The sequence below is a fragment of the Oryzias latipes genome, chromosome 1 (assembly GCF_053564925.1).
Source record: "Oryzias latipes strain Hd-rR chromosome 1, Olatipes_Hd-rR_3.1".
In the NCBI taxonomy this organism is placed as follows: Eukaryota; Metazoa; Chordata; class Actinopteri; order Beloniformes; family Adrianichthyidae; genus Oryzias; species Oryzias latipes.
The window spans coordinates 6,103,709-6,122,670 of NC_136237.1; the positions used below are offsets into that span (position 1 = coordinate 6,103,709).

Here is an 18,962-nt window from a genome sequence, read left to right on the forward strand (position 1 = left end):
TTATCAACGGGCTGCAGAGAGCAAGCCACCCGGCAATGAATAAAACATCAATAAACCGTAAATCAAACAAAGGAGCTTCCAAACTTTTGTAATTTTACCAGCAAACATTCGGCTTTCCTGTTCTAATCCGAGACAGTTTGGCCAAATTAAGCATACAATAAGTCGGTCTGCTACTGCATGGTGTTTACTGGCTGTTCTGTATGTTCACTCTGACTGTATTCTCGTAATATACGTTTTTTTTTTTTTCCTGTAGTCCTAACCTCGGAAATGTATGAGAAAAATTTGGTTCTGTTTTTGTAAAATATAATTCATCATTATTATTTTTTAATACTTGTTTTGCTTTTTTGCTGTAGTTGTAATCTTTAAAATGAGTTTTGCTTTGAGTGATGTGTTGATGTGATTTGCACTTCCCGCAGAATGAAACACATACTTGGATGAAGCTCATCTTTTTTTACATTTGGATTGTCACAGGATGAGTCTAAAAGTACAAACTCAAAACTTAAGAGTTCCTTAATAACAATCCTAATGGTAATGACAAGTCAAGCTTTTTTTTACCGGCATATTTTTACGAGTTTCATCTGGTTTCTGAAAACGATGCACACTCCATCCATAAGGGGCAGTACTGCGCCGCTTAGTTGCCAATGTCACCCGTTAACAACCCATTAGAGGAAGAAGGTGGTCTAAAGCTGCTTTGGGTGTGTTTGTTCCTTTGTCAACTGTCCTTCGATTCTTTGGCGATGGAAGTCAAAACGGACACAAGAATCCATTATTGAAAAGAGCTGAAGTTAGAAGTGTTGTTCTTTACATATTGGAGTCTGATCCAGACGTCGGATTGCCTGCGTCACAAAAGAGAGAGCGTGGCGTCCGTTCATGGAGGAGCCATGTTGGTTACAGCTCGCTGTGTTCTTGTTTTAATTAGGGCGCGTTGAGAACGGTACTCTAGTCTAACTTCAGCCCGTGGGACCCCGGGAACCTGTCAACGATGTCTGCGGAGGATTTACACAAGACGTATGCCTCTGTAATGGAGAGCATGTTGAAGAGCGCAGTGGCTGAGACCACGAAACTTTTTGAAAACATGGTGAATGAACTGAAAACAGAAATATCCCAGATGAGGAAGGAGAACGAGGATCTTAAAAAGAGATGCATCCAGATTGCGACTGCGGATGGCCACTCGAGACACAGCCTGTCCGCTCAGGTGGACGGCGACGTTTCGACAAAATGCGACAGTGCCGTCCAATGTGGTACGTTGGTAATTTAAAATAATATTACGGAGTGGATTTTGATTCTGTAGGCGCAGTAAAGGGATTTGGCGCTTTGTCGTCGATCTTTTCCGGTTGCGTAACGAGCACGTGACTGGTCTTGCAGCGGAGGCCGCAGAAAAGGGAGGGAAACCATACTGTAGTTTCGCCTGTAACAAACGTATTCGGGACACCCGAACCGGAAACCGAATAACACGTCCGTATTGCGGCGGATACGGATTTTTTTCACGCTTTTAACCTATGTGGTGATCATTCCACAATGTATTGATAGTTCCTGTCGATTGACTCCTTTTGTTTTGAACTGCATGACGCCAGTTAATCCCATTTGGCCACTCAAACCATTTATTTCTTCAAAATATGTGATCTTTAGGTGAAATAAATCTGCTTGAACAAAGGGCATCTGTTTAAAACCGAATGAAGGCCTCACATTTGTGTGATTGTTCAGTTGCAGTTTTGACTTTGTTTACCATTTTGTCGCAGTGATATCTAAAGTCTCAGGGGCAATGGTGTGCTGGTAAACTTAAAGGTTTGATAGGGTACAATGCATTTCTAATTATATGCAATAATATCACTATGTTTTCAAATTTGAAAAAAAAAGCCCATACATAAAAGACACTTAAGACTTTGTGTTTACTTTTGAAGGTTAAAATACAGAAAGTGGCTCTGGGGGTTATTCCAGAAAGCAGGATATCTAGCTCCCATATATAGCTCCCACGGTAAGTTCGAGGCTAAAGAAGTGTACAACCACAGCTTTCGGTTCCAAAAACAGAGGTATGCTTCAGGGTATGCTTAGTTCCCCTGGCAACTCATGCTTTGAACATAACCTGGTCTGGAGCAGGTTTAGTTGAAGGTTAGTTTGTTTTCAGAGAGATGAAGCAGCATGGCGTGTCCATTTGAAGATGATTTAGTGAATGAAGAAGCTCAGATAATACTTGGTGCTGCTGTTAGATCGGCACCGCAAGGAATTGTGGGAAACCATTCCCTTTGCCTGTCTGGACGGATTTGGGTTTAAGTGTGGGTTTTTTGACCAAATGTGTAGTTGTTTAGCTGTTTTATTGTGTTTTGCCCAGTTATTTGTACTGTTATATTTAATTCTTTCTGCACCATGAGTGAGAGGGAGGGAGAGGATGATGAGTTTATATCGCACCCCTACTGTGAATTGGTGTCATGATAAATTCAGAGATATAATATATGGTTACATGAATCAAATCCATTTTGTTTCATTCATTTTATTGTTATAAAAATGAGAATATCTGCAGGTTCAATTTAGACATGAGAGTTCAAGAATTACAATAAATTAAGATGGAAAAAAGATTGGAGTAATATGACATTTAGTTAGATAAATATGTAAATTTGAGTTGTAAAAAATATTGAGTTGGATAGACGTAAGAAATTAGGTTCAATGAAATTAACTCAATTACTTGTTACCTATTAAATTAAGTTGGATAAGTTTTATATATATATATATATATATATAAAAATCACAATGTTCGCGTTTACTTTGTTCTTTTTCTACAAGCAGAAGCTTTTGCTGACGCCGCCGTAATACTTTTTTGATGGGTGTATAATCTTCATACGCTGTCATTAAAACCTCACTGAAGTATAGCGCTATTTTTTTCTAGTTTTTTAGTTCAGGGTTAAAGTCAGGGTAGTTAATACATGTTTCCTGGAATACGATTGCAATCAATTTTTACCCTAGAGGCCCATTGTCTGGCAATTTTTCACCCGAGCGAACTATTTACGTGGATTTCAATATGTTTTATGTCAAGGAGTCTGTGCCTTCACAGCAGAAGTCCCATATGTCCCAACAATGGGTGGACCAAAGACAAAGTTTCCAGTATCATTTTATTATTTTTTAGGAATAAAAAATTCCTTACAGGAATAACAAAATCCTAATTTTTCAATGATTTTTTTTGAGCATGTTTCTAGGAACTTTCTGTCTTTCTCATTTTGTTACACATACTACAGTTGAGAATAATAGGAAACCAATCTAATATATCATGTTGTCATGTTTTGATCATTTTTTTTAATGACGAGCACCTTTTGTTCGTTTATATTGGGTAAAAATCACCCGGCAAAAGTGATGTACCTTTTTATAGCAAAAGTGTTTAAGGGTTAGAGAGCCTATTTAATGTTTTTCTTAAGCGTTTCAGAGTAAACTCTATATATATATATATATATATATATATATATATATATATATATATATATATATATATATATATATATATATATATATATATATATGATAATATGTTACCATTGGCACTCTAAACGCAAAGTTTATATGAAAAATATGTTATTTTCTAACCTAATTTTACTACCTGGAAGTAAGACGATGCGATCTCTGAGGCACTGCCTTTTGCTCCATAAAAAACAAACAACGTCCAAACTTTTGCAAAGATGGATATGTGTATAAAATAAGTCTTTTTGTTGATCACCGCTAGCTGCACGGTGTGTGTGTTAGCCTGGGGGCAGTGCTACTGTTCAATTAATCTTGAGTAGTAGTAGTATTATTATAAGTAGTATTTTGGAGAGAATGTATTTTACCTTTGTAGTCACTTTGAATTTTCAAAAATCAGAATGAACTTTAACGAACCAAAACCTGTGTTTTCATTAATCTCTTTGCTCTGCAAGATAATCTGAACCTGAATCAAGTTATCCTGATATATCTATGGAGATTCTCATTCATCCAGATCATGTGTGTCTTCAAATCGTGTTATTGCATCTGAACCATAGTCTTATTTTTGAAGCATTTCAAAAGAAAAGACTGAACCCGATTACCATCATTTCCGAATAGTTAAGTAGTATTTATTAGTTATATAAGCCACGAATAATTGAATATAATTTTGTACATTAGCTGACAAAAGTAATCGGAATAAACGCCTGATTGGAATACAAAGGCATTACGTAACACTGTTCAGAATACTTTGCCCCGATCAGACTCATTCAGATCAAAATTTCTTCCAATCGAGATGGGTGAGTTATGCTGATTGTTGATCTGATCGTGGTGCATGTAAACAATTTAGTCCCATTGTGGTCATTACCCCTCTGGCTTTTACGTCATGCATTGATGGTGTGGCATTCCAGAGGAGGTTTTGCAGCGCGACTAGGACTGACCGACTGTTCTGCGCGAGAAAACCATGTCTCTGAGCAGAGCATCGTGTTTGAGGGCAAGGGGGGGTTCTTTGTTACAATGTGCGCTCCAGAGGAAGATTCGGAGTGCAGTCCATCCAACTGCCTGACTCAGGAGAACTGTGTCTCAATTCAATTTTTTCAATTCAATTTTATTTGTATAGCCCAAAATCACAACAACAGCCGTCTCGATGGGCTTCGAAGTAAAATATGAACTCAAAAGGATCAGGAATACAAAGAGTTCAATAGGAAAATACTAAAATGAACTAACAAACTAAGCTATACTGGCATCCCTGCCTTAGACCCCCCTTCGCAGTAAGGAAAAACTCCCAAAAAAACGGATTCCGGAAAAAACGAAGAAACCTCAGGGGTGCCCACATGAAGGAGGGATCCTCCCCCAGGACGGACAGGCATTTTACCAGAACTCTTAGAGAAGAATTAACTTATCTAAATCTACAACTACATATATAAAAGTCCAGCAGACGAGCTTCATCCAGCCGTGGTTGTGGGGACAGTCAAAGGTGCGAGTTGAGCCGGAGACAGGAACTACAGCCAGGTGTAGGAGCAGGAGCAGAGACGAGGTACTTGGTCAGGTACAGAGCAGAGACAAGCCAGAGATGAGCCAGAGGCAGGTGTAGGAGCGGGAGCAAAGGCGAGGTAAACGGTCAGGAACAGGAGCACGGATGAGCCAACTGGAGTCTGGAAGCACTCCCACTCCCCGAGGGAGGAGAAGGAAAGAGGGACAATACATGAATCGCACTGTAGCAAACAGAGGCATGGAGAACTAAATGATAAATTATGATCAAGAATAGAGGAGAGGAAGGGTAGAAGTAGAAGAGAGAAGAGGACAGAACCCCGAAGCACCATAGTTACCCCAGCTTCAACTTCTAGCAGCCTTTTAAAAGAAATAGTTATTATTAAGTTTAATTTAAACAAATTAACATTAAGTTAAATAATCTCTGAATACTAACTAGTCTGACAATAAGCCTGTCCAAAGAGGAATGTTTTCAGTCTAACTTTGAATGTAGAAACTGAGTCAGCCTCTTTTACATGAGCTGGGAGCTTATTCCATTAAACAGAGGCTTGGTGGCTAAACGCTCTACCTCCAACCATACTTTTACTATTTCTAGGAACCACAAGTAGTCCTGCATTTTGCGAGCGAAGTGTTCTCATTGGATGGTAAGGGACTATGAGGTCCTTAATATAGGACGGGGCCATTCCATGTAAGGCCTTATAGGTTAACAGGAGGATCTTGAACTTGATTCTAGAATCAACTGGGAGCCAATGGAGCGAAACTAACACTGGAGTGATGTGATCTCTTCTGCTAGTTCCAGCTAACAATCTAGCAGCTGCGTTCTGGACAAGCTGGAGACTTCTTAAGGAACTCTTAGGACACGCTGCTAACAAAGAGTTACAGTAATCCAGCCTCGACGTAACAAAGCATGGATGAGTTTTTCAGCATCATTCTTAGAAAGTATATTTCTGATCTTAGCAATATTCCGCAGGTGAAAAAAGGCAGTTCTACACGCCTGAGATATGTGAGCCTTAAATCATAACTCCTGGTCAAATAAAACCCCAAGGTTTCTAACTGTGGAATTGGGGGCTATACTTATGCCATCCAGGGAGACTATCTGAGCAGACAGAGCATCTCTGAGGTTTTTAGGACCAAGTATAATGACCTCAGTTTTTTCTGGGTTCAAGAGGAGGTAATTAATTGTCATCCAGGTTAGGGTTGTGCCGATGGACGATGATATCGTCCATCGTGATGGGTGACTGACATCCCGATGGAGAGACCACCATCGTGATGCCACGCCCCCGCCACGTTGCGCGTCGACACCATAAGCCGCGGTTACATGTACAAAATATCCTGATGGGATCAATGGTCGGGTTAGAATCCAACCGTGTAGATGGGCCCAGAAAAATGTTTTCAGAATATAAAAACGTTCACTAATGTCACAATTTCAGTCGGAATAAATCATTCGCACATGCGCAGTATTCGCACATGCGCAGTTTGAAAACCGGAAGGGGATACAACTTCCGCCGAGCGGCTTTTTTTCCAAACTTTATTGAATGTAACAATTCAATACAAAACCATAACAGCACCGAGCGGCTATACATGTCAGCTCGGTAAAATACGAGATGATCTTCTAAACGTGCTTTTAATAATGTTACGGTTATTATCAAACACCTGTTCGCTCATCATTTGAATTTTAATCCGTGTGGTCAGTGCTTTTTCTGAACGGAGCCAGGATTAGCAGTATGCTAACACGGGCTAACAACATTAGCTTTGGGTGGCGCTGCTTGCTGGCTGCACGTAAACATGTAAGAATAACATCAGCCTTTATATAGTCGGGACACGACTGGAAACACAAATCCGCGTGATTGTTTGAATGTTTTCTAAGGACTGAGCGACATTTCTGCTTTGAAGCTCAAACCGCTGTGTGTGCTGACGATCCGAGCTGTGCTCAGACACACGTTTAGACCCGGTTCTGAGTTCGGTTGCTTGTACCCCTAGAGCTGCGGGACGGATCGCAGTCTTAAATCTCCCACACATACCGCTCATGTACCCCCCCCCCCCCCCCCCTCCCATCAAACGCAAAGCTTTAAGTCCGCGTGGACCGGTCTGCCGGTCCACTTCACTAATTAAGTGCGGGAGCGACTACACTTCTTTTCTATCTTGCTTGTTGACAGCAAACATCGTCAACGGCCAAATTAGGGGACATCGCCCAACCCTAATCCAGGTCTTGATGTCACTGATGCAGGCGTTCAGTTTCTCTATCTGGTCATTCTGGTCAGGCTTCATGGATAAATACAACTGCGTATCGTCGGCATAACAATGAAAATTAATGCTGTGTTTCCTGATTATGTTTCCTAGGGGTAGCATATAAAGCGTAATGAGGATCGGTCCCAAGACTGAGCCCTGTGGGACTCCATAGTTGACTCGAGTGCACTGAGAGGAATGGCCATTTACATTAACGAACTGATACCTATCGGACAGATGGTTGCACTGAGGTCCAACAGGACCAGAAAAGAAAGTAGTCCCTTTTCTGAGGCCAATAACAACTCATTAGAGACTCTAACTAGTGCAGTTTCCGTACTGTGGTGGGGTCTAAACCCCGACTGAAAGTCTTCAAAGTGGCTGTTGTCCTGTAGGTGGCAGTAAAGCTGCTTAACTACAACTCTTTCTAGGATTTTAGAAATAAAGGGCAAGTCTCCTGGGAGAATTATGCCTCTAAGTAGAGCGGCAGCTTTGGGGTGGTGTGTGAGCTGGCAGAGGCGGCTATCTAATGCAGAAATGCCATTCCGCACAGTCTTGAGAAACCGTGCAAACATTCGTGAATTTTTGTCGCCAATCTTGTGGAGACAAAATAAAGGCTCATGTTATTCATATTTACGTGCAGCCAAGTTGCACAGTGCGGCAAGGACCGCATCAATTTTAAATTCACCCAAAGCTAAGTTTTGTTGTTTGAACTAACCTAATCCTAACTAACCCTTTATCCGGGTCAGTGTGACCAGGAAAAAAGCTCTGGGCACACATATTTAGAAAATTATGAGTGAACGGGCACTTGATAATAATCATAACCATAATAAAAGCACATTTAGAATTGCTCTGTAGTCGCTATGTGCCGCAGCTTTCTTTATTTTCTTTCTTTCTTTGACTGTTTTCATTATTGTAGATAGTACTGCGCATGTCAAAATGATTTATTCTGTGTCGAAAAGTGTAGCACATGTAAACGTTTGTTATAATTGGATAACGTTTTTTTCTTGGCCCATGTACACAATTTAATTGTAATCAGATCAAAGACATTTTGCACATCTTCATTTTTTTCTCAAATGCTCAGGTATCCTTTTTTTTCATTTAAAATGCATCACATCAAAGAAGAGACTGAAAATGGAGATGAATTGATGGAAAAGGCGACAGGAGTTGTACAGTTTAATTATATATAATTTACATATAGAAGTTGTTTTTTGATTTGCCTTTTTTCCTCTTTGTGTTTAACTTTGCAGACTTTGTTTCTGATGACACAAATGGAGTGGAGCAGTGTCAACCATTAGAAAACCCTACTCTGCAAAGTGCAGAGTACCAGTGCCCCCGTGAACAGATCATATACAATTTGCAGGAGCACAACTATGTTGTTCCAAGTAACGCAATATCAGACATGAATATGGATGTCAAACAGGAGGTCAGACAATTAAATTTTTTTTGCATGTAGTTCATTTTATACCATATGATTTTTTTTTCTTCCTATAAAAATGTTTGTCATCCATCTTGCAGGAATTATATGGCGATTCTCCGGAACAGTCTTTCTTGAAGCTAGAGAATGTTGAGTTTGCTGTGATCACTGGACAAAAGAATGATACAGGTGATTGTTTTGAATCATTTTTTGACAAATTGTCTGAGTTTTCTTTTATGTTTCAAACACAAATGTTCTTATTTCTTTATTTCTTTTCTTTATTACATTGCCCAGGTTCAAAAGAGACTCCTGTCTGTGAAGCTGAACACATAGGTTCTACAACCGCGGAAACCCAAACAAAAAATGAAATTGATTTACAGGAAGCTCATAATCAGACATATGACCTTCAGAATTCTATCGTTATTTCACTTAAAGATGTATTTAGGGGTGACATTAAAGAAGAGACTGAAAGTGCAGACGAAACTATGGCAAGGGCAACAGGGGAACAACTATCAACGTCTGAAATTCCTAATTTTAACCTTCAAGACAGTCAACCAACCATAAACAAGTCAGCTGTTGATGATCATCGTTACACAAAGGGCGAGTTAGCTCATTCAACCAAGACTATAGTCAACAGAGAAGTGGAGGAGAAAGGGCCTGAAGATTGTGCAACAGAGACAAATTGTAAACCAACTTCAGCTGTTCGTGGTAAAAGAGGTCGGCCACCAAAGAAAAAAAGAAAGCAAAGAAAACAGGCCAAGTCTGTCTCATCCAAAGTTCTGCCAGTCCAACCAGACTTGGACGACCCATTAGTTAAAGAGAAGGCAACTAAGGGATTTCCTATAATTTATACAGAAGATAGTGTCACATCACAGTCTTCAGAAATGCTTCAAACCGAGCTTCAGCCAATTCAAGAGAGTTCCAACACTTTAGTCAAAAGCAAGAAAAACACTGAAGTCTGTTACTTACCAGTTTCTGTTGAATGTAACGGGAAGGGTCCTAAAAAGCAAAAACCCACTGAATCTAAAAAGGCATTAGTAGAAGTAAAAAAGACGACACCTATAATCTGTGGGATTTCATCCACTTTAGAAACTTCAAATACTCCACCGTTTAAGTCCTTAGATCTGGAGTCTTCTTCCCAAAAAGAGTGTCACACTTCTCCTAGTCTTCAAGATGCAATCTTACTAGTTGAAGCCATGAATCAATCAACTGTGGAAAATACAGTACCCCCACCTCAGAACGTGGCTCAATCACAGACCCCCGGTTCTGCCATCAAGCATACTACAAATGCTGTTGGGCAGATGGCACCAAAAATATTGCTGCAGCCTTTGAAAAGTCTGATGCTTGATGCTTCTATCAATAAAAGTGCAACAACCTCCAGAGAGTCTATTATCCCCAAGATAATTATAGTACCAAGAAGAAATCAAACATTTGCTCATGATGGCGTTTCTCCGGTGACAGTATTGCCAGAGAAGGCACTAATTCAAACCAATGCAGTGTCACAAGCTCCTACACAACCCATAAAAATATTGCAAGATAGCAGAAAAACGAGAATCATACTTGTGCCAAGGCATGACCGTGGATTGGCCTCTGCAAAGACAACTGGAGTATGTCCTTTAAAACTTTCTTCCTTTACTATGACAGATCACCAAAAGAGTGACTTGCCTGAAAATTCCACTTCTGTGGATTTACCTCTTTTACCCCCTTCCACCTCCAAAGCTCCCAAGAAAACAGTCGACGTTTGTTACAAACAAGTCTTTCCAGATGTGAATTTGCTGACAAAAAATTTTTCAACCCATCAGCCCATGGCAATTTCTCCACAACTTAAAAAGCTTGCTGTTGAAAGCCAAGCAGCACCAGACAAACCGCAGTCGTTGGAGAGCCCTAAACTAGTTGTTCAATCGGAATCATTTGAGATGCCAGAGTCAGTTCAATCTGAACCATTTGAGATGCCAGAGTCAGTTCAATCTGAACCATTTGAGATGCCAGAGTCAGTTCAATCTGAACCGTTTGAGATGCCAGAGTCAGTTCAATCTGAATCGTTTGAGATGCCAGAGCCAGTTCAACCGGAATCATTTGAGATGCCAGAATCAGTTGTTCAATCGGAATCATTTGAGATGCCAGAGCCAGTTGTTCAGTCTGAGACATCAGATATGCCCGAGTCATTGGAGATGCCAGAGTCGGTTGTTCAACCTGAGACATCAGATATGCTCGATTCATTGGAGATTCCAGAGTCAATGGTTCAGTCTGAGTCACTGGAGATCCCTAATTCACCGGAGAAGCCACAACAAGTCGAGAAACAAGAATTTGTTGATGAACCAAAGTTATCTGAGGAGACAAATTCAGCGGTTTTTACAGAAAAGCGGGATACAGAAAAAACAACTAATGTGGATGTAGCTTCATCAATGCAGTTTAGGACCACATCACAGGAGGTAAAATTGTCCTGTATAGATGATATGACATTGGTTGAAAAAGTGGATGCAATTCACAGCAGTGAGTCTTCCAAACAGACTGTTTCTCCTTCCAAAGTAGCTAACATTTCTACAGAAGTATGTTCAAGTTCGGATAAGTCGGCTGCACTACCAGGATCTATGTCTTCAACATTGTCTGTTCCCACTAAGCAAAATCTATCACCAGAGATTCGATTAACTAGACTGCCATTTTTTGTTTCACCTAAAGAGACATTTTTAGTCTCAAAATTATCATCAGACAGATTCATAGTAAGCAGGAAGGACAAGGTAGGGCAAAGCATCGTGCAGAACAATTCTGACATTTCCACTTCAACTGCCTCTCAAAAAGCCCACAAATTAAACAAGTCAAAAGTGTCATTTAAATCATCCACCACAAGAGAAGAAGCACCCATCTTGAATGTGGAGCAGGGCAAACCTTTCTCAGAGTCAATTAAAGGCTCAGTAAAATTATCCGTTGCCTGCAACAAGATAGACTCTTCACATAAACCTGCTATGAAAAAACAACCATCAAAAAGATCAGCTGGTCACCCACAGTCAACTTCCATTCCATCCAAGAAGGCAGTTGATCAACTGTCAATATCGCCAATGACAGACCTTCAAGAGGTAAACATCTTTTATCCGTCTTAGCACTATGTATGCATTTTTAAGAAGTTAATATTAAGGAATTTGTTCTGTATTTTTTACAGTCATGCACAAGGAATGCTGATGGTGCCATAAAATGCAGAAGTGGCATGGAGAAATCCCAGCAAAAATCCTCCATATTTTCTCGCCTTCAAAGTCATCTGAAAGCTCACATGGAATCAAAAAGTGCTACAAAACAACCATCATCTGACACAAAGACCACCACCAAAAACTCCAAGAAACCCAGGTTGGACAATGACTGTGTTTGTGATGGAAACACTAGTTCAGGACTTGATTGCTCTTCTAAACCAGATGCATTAGATAGCATTGCTTCCCCAGAGAAAACAGCCAATTGCCAATTTTCTGTTCACTCCAGATCTGTATTGATTGGGGATGCTATTGAAGATGGTCAATATCAATCAGATTTATGGCATCATAGATATGGGTCAACAAGTGACAGTGGGGATTTCAGGTCTAATTTAGATGAAAATGGTGCAATTTCAAACAATGTAAATTGTAAGTCTGTTGGTTGGAGAAAGGTTGAATCCACTAAAGCAAAATCAAATCACAAACATCTGGAATCAGTTTCTATGAGTACTAGACATTCTGTATTAAGTAAAGACAATAGAAATTCAGAATTTGGGAAATCTGTTTCTAAAAGTCCTGTCCAAATGAGAAATGAAACTAATCCTAAATTTGTGAAAAAAGTGTCAAGCATTCAAAATATAAAATCCAGACAGAGTCCCAAAAAGTCTGATGGAGAACAAGTCAATCCAAAAAGCAAAAAATCAGAATCTCCGACTTGTGATAAAAGGTTTAATATGGATGAAAGTTTTTCCACTTCTGATGGTCGTAATCAAGGCAGTCACAGTGATAAACAGACTACAGAAAAATGTAGTAGTTCAGAGAGGACTATCAAAAAATACAAAACAAAATCTAAAGTTTTAAACGATAAACAAGCAAAAGTTACAAACAGTATTAGTCCAAAAAGACTGGTGAAAAAGGACCAACAAGGTTCTACAGTTGTAAAGAAATGCATTGGGAAAGTGTGGTATCCTCCCACCTTGCCACCCAATGAAATGCCTTCAAGAGAGACGACGAAACCCCCTGCAAAGGTGAAAGACAAAACTCCATTTGAACCATTCAATAAAGCACCTATTGTATCGCCATTACAGCCCTTGGCTGTATTTGGTAAATTTTTGCTGAGGAATCAGTGTGGGGTTTGTGGTCGTGTCTTTAGCAGCAGTGCTGCTTTAGAGACTCACGTCAGCCTCCATGAATTAAATAAACCTTTCTCATGCTCACTTTGTGGTAAAAGTTTCCTAGACTCTGCAGGTTTGAAACGGCACGGTCGTGTACACCGCAATGGTAGGATCCATGTCTGCCATCTATGTGGAAAGGGGTTTGTCTACAAATTTGGTCTCTCCAAACATCTTGAAATGGTCCACGACAAGATAAAGCGCTTTATATGCCAGACATGTAATAAAACGTTCTTTACTAAACGAGACGTAGAAATTCACATTCGAAGTCACACAGGAGAAACGCCCTTTCATTGTAACCTTTGTGAAAGACAGTTCACATCGCAGGTGAAACTGAATGTGCACCTGCGCTGGCATAACGGTGAGAAGAGACACTGGTGTCCATACTGTGATAAAGGATTTTTAGACTACAATAACCTCAAAAGACACAAATATATTCACACAGGAGAGAGACCATGTTCCTGTCCATACTGCCCCAAGAATTTCACACAGATTGGTCACGTCAGGAAACATGTTAGAAATGTCCATAAAAAATGCATTTAAAATGTCATCTTTTTCGTTTGTATTTGTGGCTAAATATCTACAAAATATTTGTAGTGTCATTTTTTAAGTAAAAAAGCCAAGACAATGTAGAAGTTTTTGAGGAGGGAGGGGCGGGGGGTAGTCGGCCTTCCAGTAGCTCTTTTTGAAATGTTTTATTACAAGATATTTGACAGTTTTATGTATTAATGGTTTGATGTCTAAGAATATGAGTTTAAAAGAGAAAAATTGCTAAAAAAAATAGGGGTTTCTGATATACTTGAGCACGTTATTACTGATGGAATTTTTCTGTGGTAAATGTAAAATATTGGAGGGATTTACTAAAATGCTCAACAAGTTGTGCACTTCCACTACATAAAATTCGATATGGTTAATAGTCTTTAGAAATCAAAGTAATAGATGAATTATGTGTTGGCAGTAAGAAGATGTTTGCTTTAACTTTGACTTGGGTTGCATTGTGTCCTCCTTAACCGACATGGGAAAGGTAATAGGATATAATATTTTTAATCATTGTATGTCAATAGCTAGAATGTATGTTATTTGATGTGTAAATAAACATGTTTTTAAGTGTGATGCAACTTAAACGAACAATTATGAAATGAGTTGTTTCAAATGTTGGTAATCATGAAATGTTACAAATGCCATTAAGGGGTGATGTGGTTGCTTTTGTAAAATTGAGCATAAGATTTAAAAATTGTCAGACGAATGGGGCAAAGTTATTTATCTTTCGTTGATTTGATTTTACCTGAATCCTTTTTTATTTGTACAATTTTTTTAACTGTTTAAAGTGACAGTTCAAGCCATAACTTCACCAACAGGAAGACGTTTTATTCTAAAAGTAGAGCATTCATGTTCATAACAAAGTTTTATTGTTTACATGGTAGATTTAATTGAGTAGGTTTTGCTGAATAAATACTTTGCTATTGCAAGAGAATAATAAATGTTTTAAAATGTGGACTTGTTTTCTTAAACAATTTTAATTGTGTTTTTAAATGTGTGTTTTCTTTAGTCCATGAAATTACGCAAAAGTTACATTTAGTCAGTGTACTTAAACATGGTCACACTATCTGAACTATAAATTCATACCTGACTGATTTGGACGGCATTTGCACTTGTGACAGGAATTGCTACGCCTTTTTTAGGTTTGTTTTTAGTTTTAGTGCCACAAATGAAGATAGAGCTGCAGTAGGCATGGAATGCAGAAGCAAAACAAATAATGTGGATTATTAAATAGATTTTTTCCCCCCTAAATCATTACTTCATGAAAGTATGCAGTTCCATCTACTAAGTTAAATAAGACTGTTTTTAAAAGTATTGAGCTTTAGTTTGTTGTTCACCTTCGGCAAATGCGCTCAGGGTTCACCACAGCCAAGCAGCTTATACAAAAAAATGTATGTACCCTATATAATATTTTTTACTTCTAATTTGATTAAAGAAAAACAGTACATTCATCAAAGCCAATAACTTTTGTTTTAATGTAAAAAGAAAAACTGATGAATGATTTTTTAAGTGGCAATTGAACATAGGTTGTTGTCCCAAGATGCACAACATGCAAGCATCACGCTTTATTTTGAAGGGATAAAGGATTGTTTCACTGAAGAAATGTTCTAATGCGAAGCAAATGTCTTGCTTATTTGAATGTACATAAAACAACAAAGTTTGTGCAGTCTTGCAGATGTTTTAGGAAATGATTGTAAAATAAAATGAACTTGAATTTGTGTGAAAAATTAAATGTATGCTGAAGAGATTTGATGAGAGGAATTGCCAATCATTATAGACTTTGCTCAGTTTTGCTTCCATCCTTTTATTTTCACTGTCACGTCATTAAAAGAAAATAACCGCCAGTACAGTAACAAAGGTTCATGTCTCTAAAAACTTTCAAAAGGATGTTTACTAAATTTGTTTGTTGATTTTATAAACCAGTAGAAATTTAGCTGAAACCAAAGAATGATGTGAAAAAGTATCGAGTCGTGTTTCTTGCTGGCTGTTCTCTTCAGGCATCACCGCAGCGATTTATCTAATCCGTAATTTTTCTAGTAAATCTATCATGTAGACATCCATGACAATGTTTACAAAACATACATAAAAAAACAAAGTTATTGAGTTGTCAATTTTCTTCCAAAAGGAAGTTTGAGGCCACAACACATAAGAAAACAATTATGGGATTAAATTACATTACTGAAAAAATGGGGATATCATTTAGCGCTTTTGCTTTAATTTTTATTGAAATAGTGGGGTTCACCTTTTGCGGTCCTGGTCTTTCTGATTTTTTTTTCAGTGCAGTTTTGCATGTTTTTTTTTTTCACAGCACACTGGGTTCTGCATTTTGAATAGCTAATGACATTGTCGATCAATCTCCTCCGTGCCGTGTCTTAATGGTTTCAGTTTGCAAAATTTCCATAGATCTTTAATTATGATCAGATCTTTGTTTAAAGTCTATATTGGTGGACTTATACTTTTGTGAAGGTTTAAACAAGAGAAACAATTGTGAAAAAGTGTATGTCCTTAGAGGTTTTACAGCCTAAAACATCTGTAATCCTTTGCAGATTTCACCTATAGGAGGAACGAGGGACAACTGTACTAAAAAAATCTCTTTGATATTACTAATAATGAATTGTAAAGAAACGTTTTCATTATTTTGATATTTATTAACTCAAAAAGTAAGAAAATAATAAAAAATGGCCCAAATAACCTTGATAGCCACGTCCCATGCTCTTTAATAGCCTTGTTAGTGTAGCTCAGTGCTTCTCAATTATTTTTTGCGAGGTCCCCCCCAAGGAAAAATAAAATGTTTTGCACACATTAATATAGTTATGTTTAATGGCTATGAGCACGTTTTGCGGAGCACGGCTTTTCAAAGCGAGGTGTGAAGTATGACACGGTCAATGTTCAGCTGGGACTTGTACTTGGTCTTTAGTGCAGCAATAGCAATGAAGCCGATCTCACAAAGACAAGAAGAATGCACATAAATCAAATCAACCTTTATTTATATAGCACTTTTCCAACACATGTCACTCAAAGTGCTGTGCATAAAACACAATCAAAGTCAAAAGCAAAATGACTAGACAAACAATGCCGACCCCCCCCCTACACACACACAGACAAACATACATACCACGATATAAAGAGTGATAAAATGATGGAATGTAGAGACCTGGCTTTGCCCTGAAGTGGGGAAACGATATTTTGGGGACATGTCCACATCAGCCCTGAGGTTCTCTGGGAGGCAGTTCCACAGGCGAGGTCCGTATAAACTGAATGAGGCCTCGCCGTATGATTTAGTTCTAACAGAGTATCTAAGAGTGGATACTGCCTCTCTACACTCAGCCAGAATTCACTTAGTGTCTGTGATGTGAAGCTCAGTCTCAGAGTGGAGTCAGACGTCATGTCAATGAACGGTTCCTCCTCTGCAGAAGTGAAACCAGCTGGAGCTGGTGCATTGAAAGGATCTCTCAGCCAGTCATACTGGGAACTGTTTTCAGGAAAGTACTTTTTGAAGAATCCCATCAATGATGTAATATGCTGCTTGATAACTGGAATCACTGAGGTGGCATCATAGTCAGTGGTGTCAACAAATTCATGCAGATTCTTCACTTTTTCCTTCATCAAGTTGCTTGCCCCACATTGAAAGCTTTCGAGTGAAAGAGCTGATCTTGTCTGTGACCTGAGGGAGTTTTTTATATTCCCTTGTAACTGTAAATTTAGTTCATTTAGCTTTCTGTCAGATAAATGCATCTAGACATTAAAGAAAAACACAATTAGGAACAACAGACCACAACAAGAATCAAGTTTCAAATACATTTAAACAATGACAATAATAAAACAATTTCATTCACACTTTCTAAACATGTTACTCAGGTAGGCCAGTTTCGCCAGGAAGTTCTCGTAACTAAATGTTGCTGCATCTTCACACTCATCTTCCTGCCCCAAAAACATTTGTATCTCCTCTCTGAGCTCAAAAACATGGAAAAAGACTTTTCCTCGTGACAGCCACCTTGCTTCACTGTAAAAGAGGACAGCCTGGTGTTCAGCTCCCATCTCATCACATATAGCAGAGAAGATTCTGGATTTTGGTAGTCTGGTCTTTATAAAATTGACTACACCTATAATGTCAGTCATAACCTCGCCTAATTCAGAGGAAAAGTGCCTTGATGCCAGTTCTTCTCTGTGTATGACACAGTATGTCCACTCAGCATTAGGAGAAGCCTTCTTGATGAGTGCTTGCAGTCCTTTTCTCATTCCTGCCATAGTCTGTTCACCATCACTGCAAACCCCAATGCAGTTCTCCCACTTCAGCCCATTCTCAGTTAGGAAGCAGTCGAGCATTTTGAACAGCTTCTCAGCTGTGGCTCACTTTTTGACATGTATACAGAAGAGCAAATCCTCACACAGGGAGTTTGTCATGCCAAAAGGCACATGAGCAATGAATAAACAGTCTTTGTTGCTGTCAGTTGCTTCATCAAATTGTAAGGCAAACTGTTTGTCTTTGAGTTCATCTATCAGCTGTTCCTGGAGATCATTTGCAATGTCATCCATGCGTCCAATGACAGTGGGATGGTTTTTAATTTTGCAGCAGTCATGTTGTCAAACATGACAGAAACCATGTCTACTGCTGCTGCAGCCAGTATCAACTCCTCAGCTATTGTGTGTTTTTTTTTTTTTGCTTTGCGCAATCTGGTACGCCACTTTAAATGAGGCTAAAAGTGCTCGCTAGTTTAATGTTTAATTGTTCTCAAGGTGGGATGATTGTTGGCCATACTCCGCACATTTTCGCTGAAAAAAATCAAGCGGCTTGTCGACAGGTTGAGGGTGTAATGTCTGTAGGTGACGTCTTAATTTATTTGGCTTCATGTTGTCCGCCGCCAACAGTTTCAGACACAGCACACACGGGTCTTTCCTTAACTCCCACCGTCGTCACCGTGAATCTCAGCGCTAGATAAGACTCATCATACTTGTCACTACACAACAATGTAAATAATGTATGTATCAATACTGTGTTATGTTTAGCCAAGTTTTTTATACACAAAAATAGGTTACAGAAATGTCACCCCAGCTTTAACTTATTTAACAATGAGGTCAATTTATACTTGAAATCCATAAAGTTAATCGATTCACCTAAAGCCATGACAATTTATGACACCCTGAGTGATATTCCAGGTATCTGAGACAATTTATTTTTCTGTTGTATCCCCCTGCATTTTGTAACACTATACAACTCTGAAATTGTTATTTTCTTATGCTATACTTTCCCCTAATTTCTCTATGATTCTGAATATAGATAGGATTATGTATACATACTGATAAGAATTTTTCTTTTCCTTTTTGCTTCCTTTCAAATTCCAGTATTCTCTTTTGTATTCGCCATATTTTATAAGTTTTATGTAAATGTTCTGTTGTTTTGTATTGTGTTCAATTAAAAAGAAAAATTAATCATACTTCCTTGTCTTAGCTTTTAGGAAAATTTTATTTGTCTGGTTACCTCAGTCTCTCTCCACCCTTCTC

General features: G+C 38.7%; 1 long non-coding RNA gene across 1 annotated transcript; it reads left to right on the forward strand.

Annotated features, from left to right (window-relative positions):
* Nucleotides 1-639: 639 nt before the first annotated feature.
* On the forward strand, nt 640-14,415 carry LOC105354939 (uncharacterized). The gene is made up of 5 exons (XR_013658981.1): nt 640-1,241; nt 8,403-8,578; nt 8,671-8,758; nt 8,864-11,643; nt 11,727-14,415. It is a non-coding gene; the product is annotated as an uncharacterized LOC105354939 (long non-coding RNA).
* Nucleotides 14,416-18,962: the final 4,547 nt, after the last annotated feature.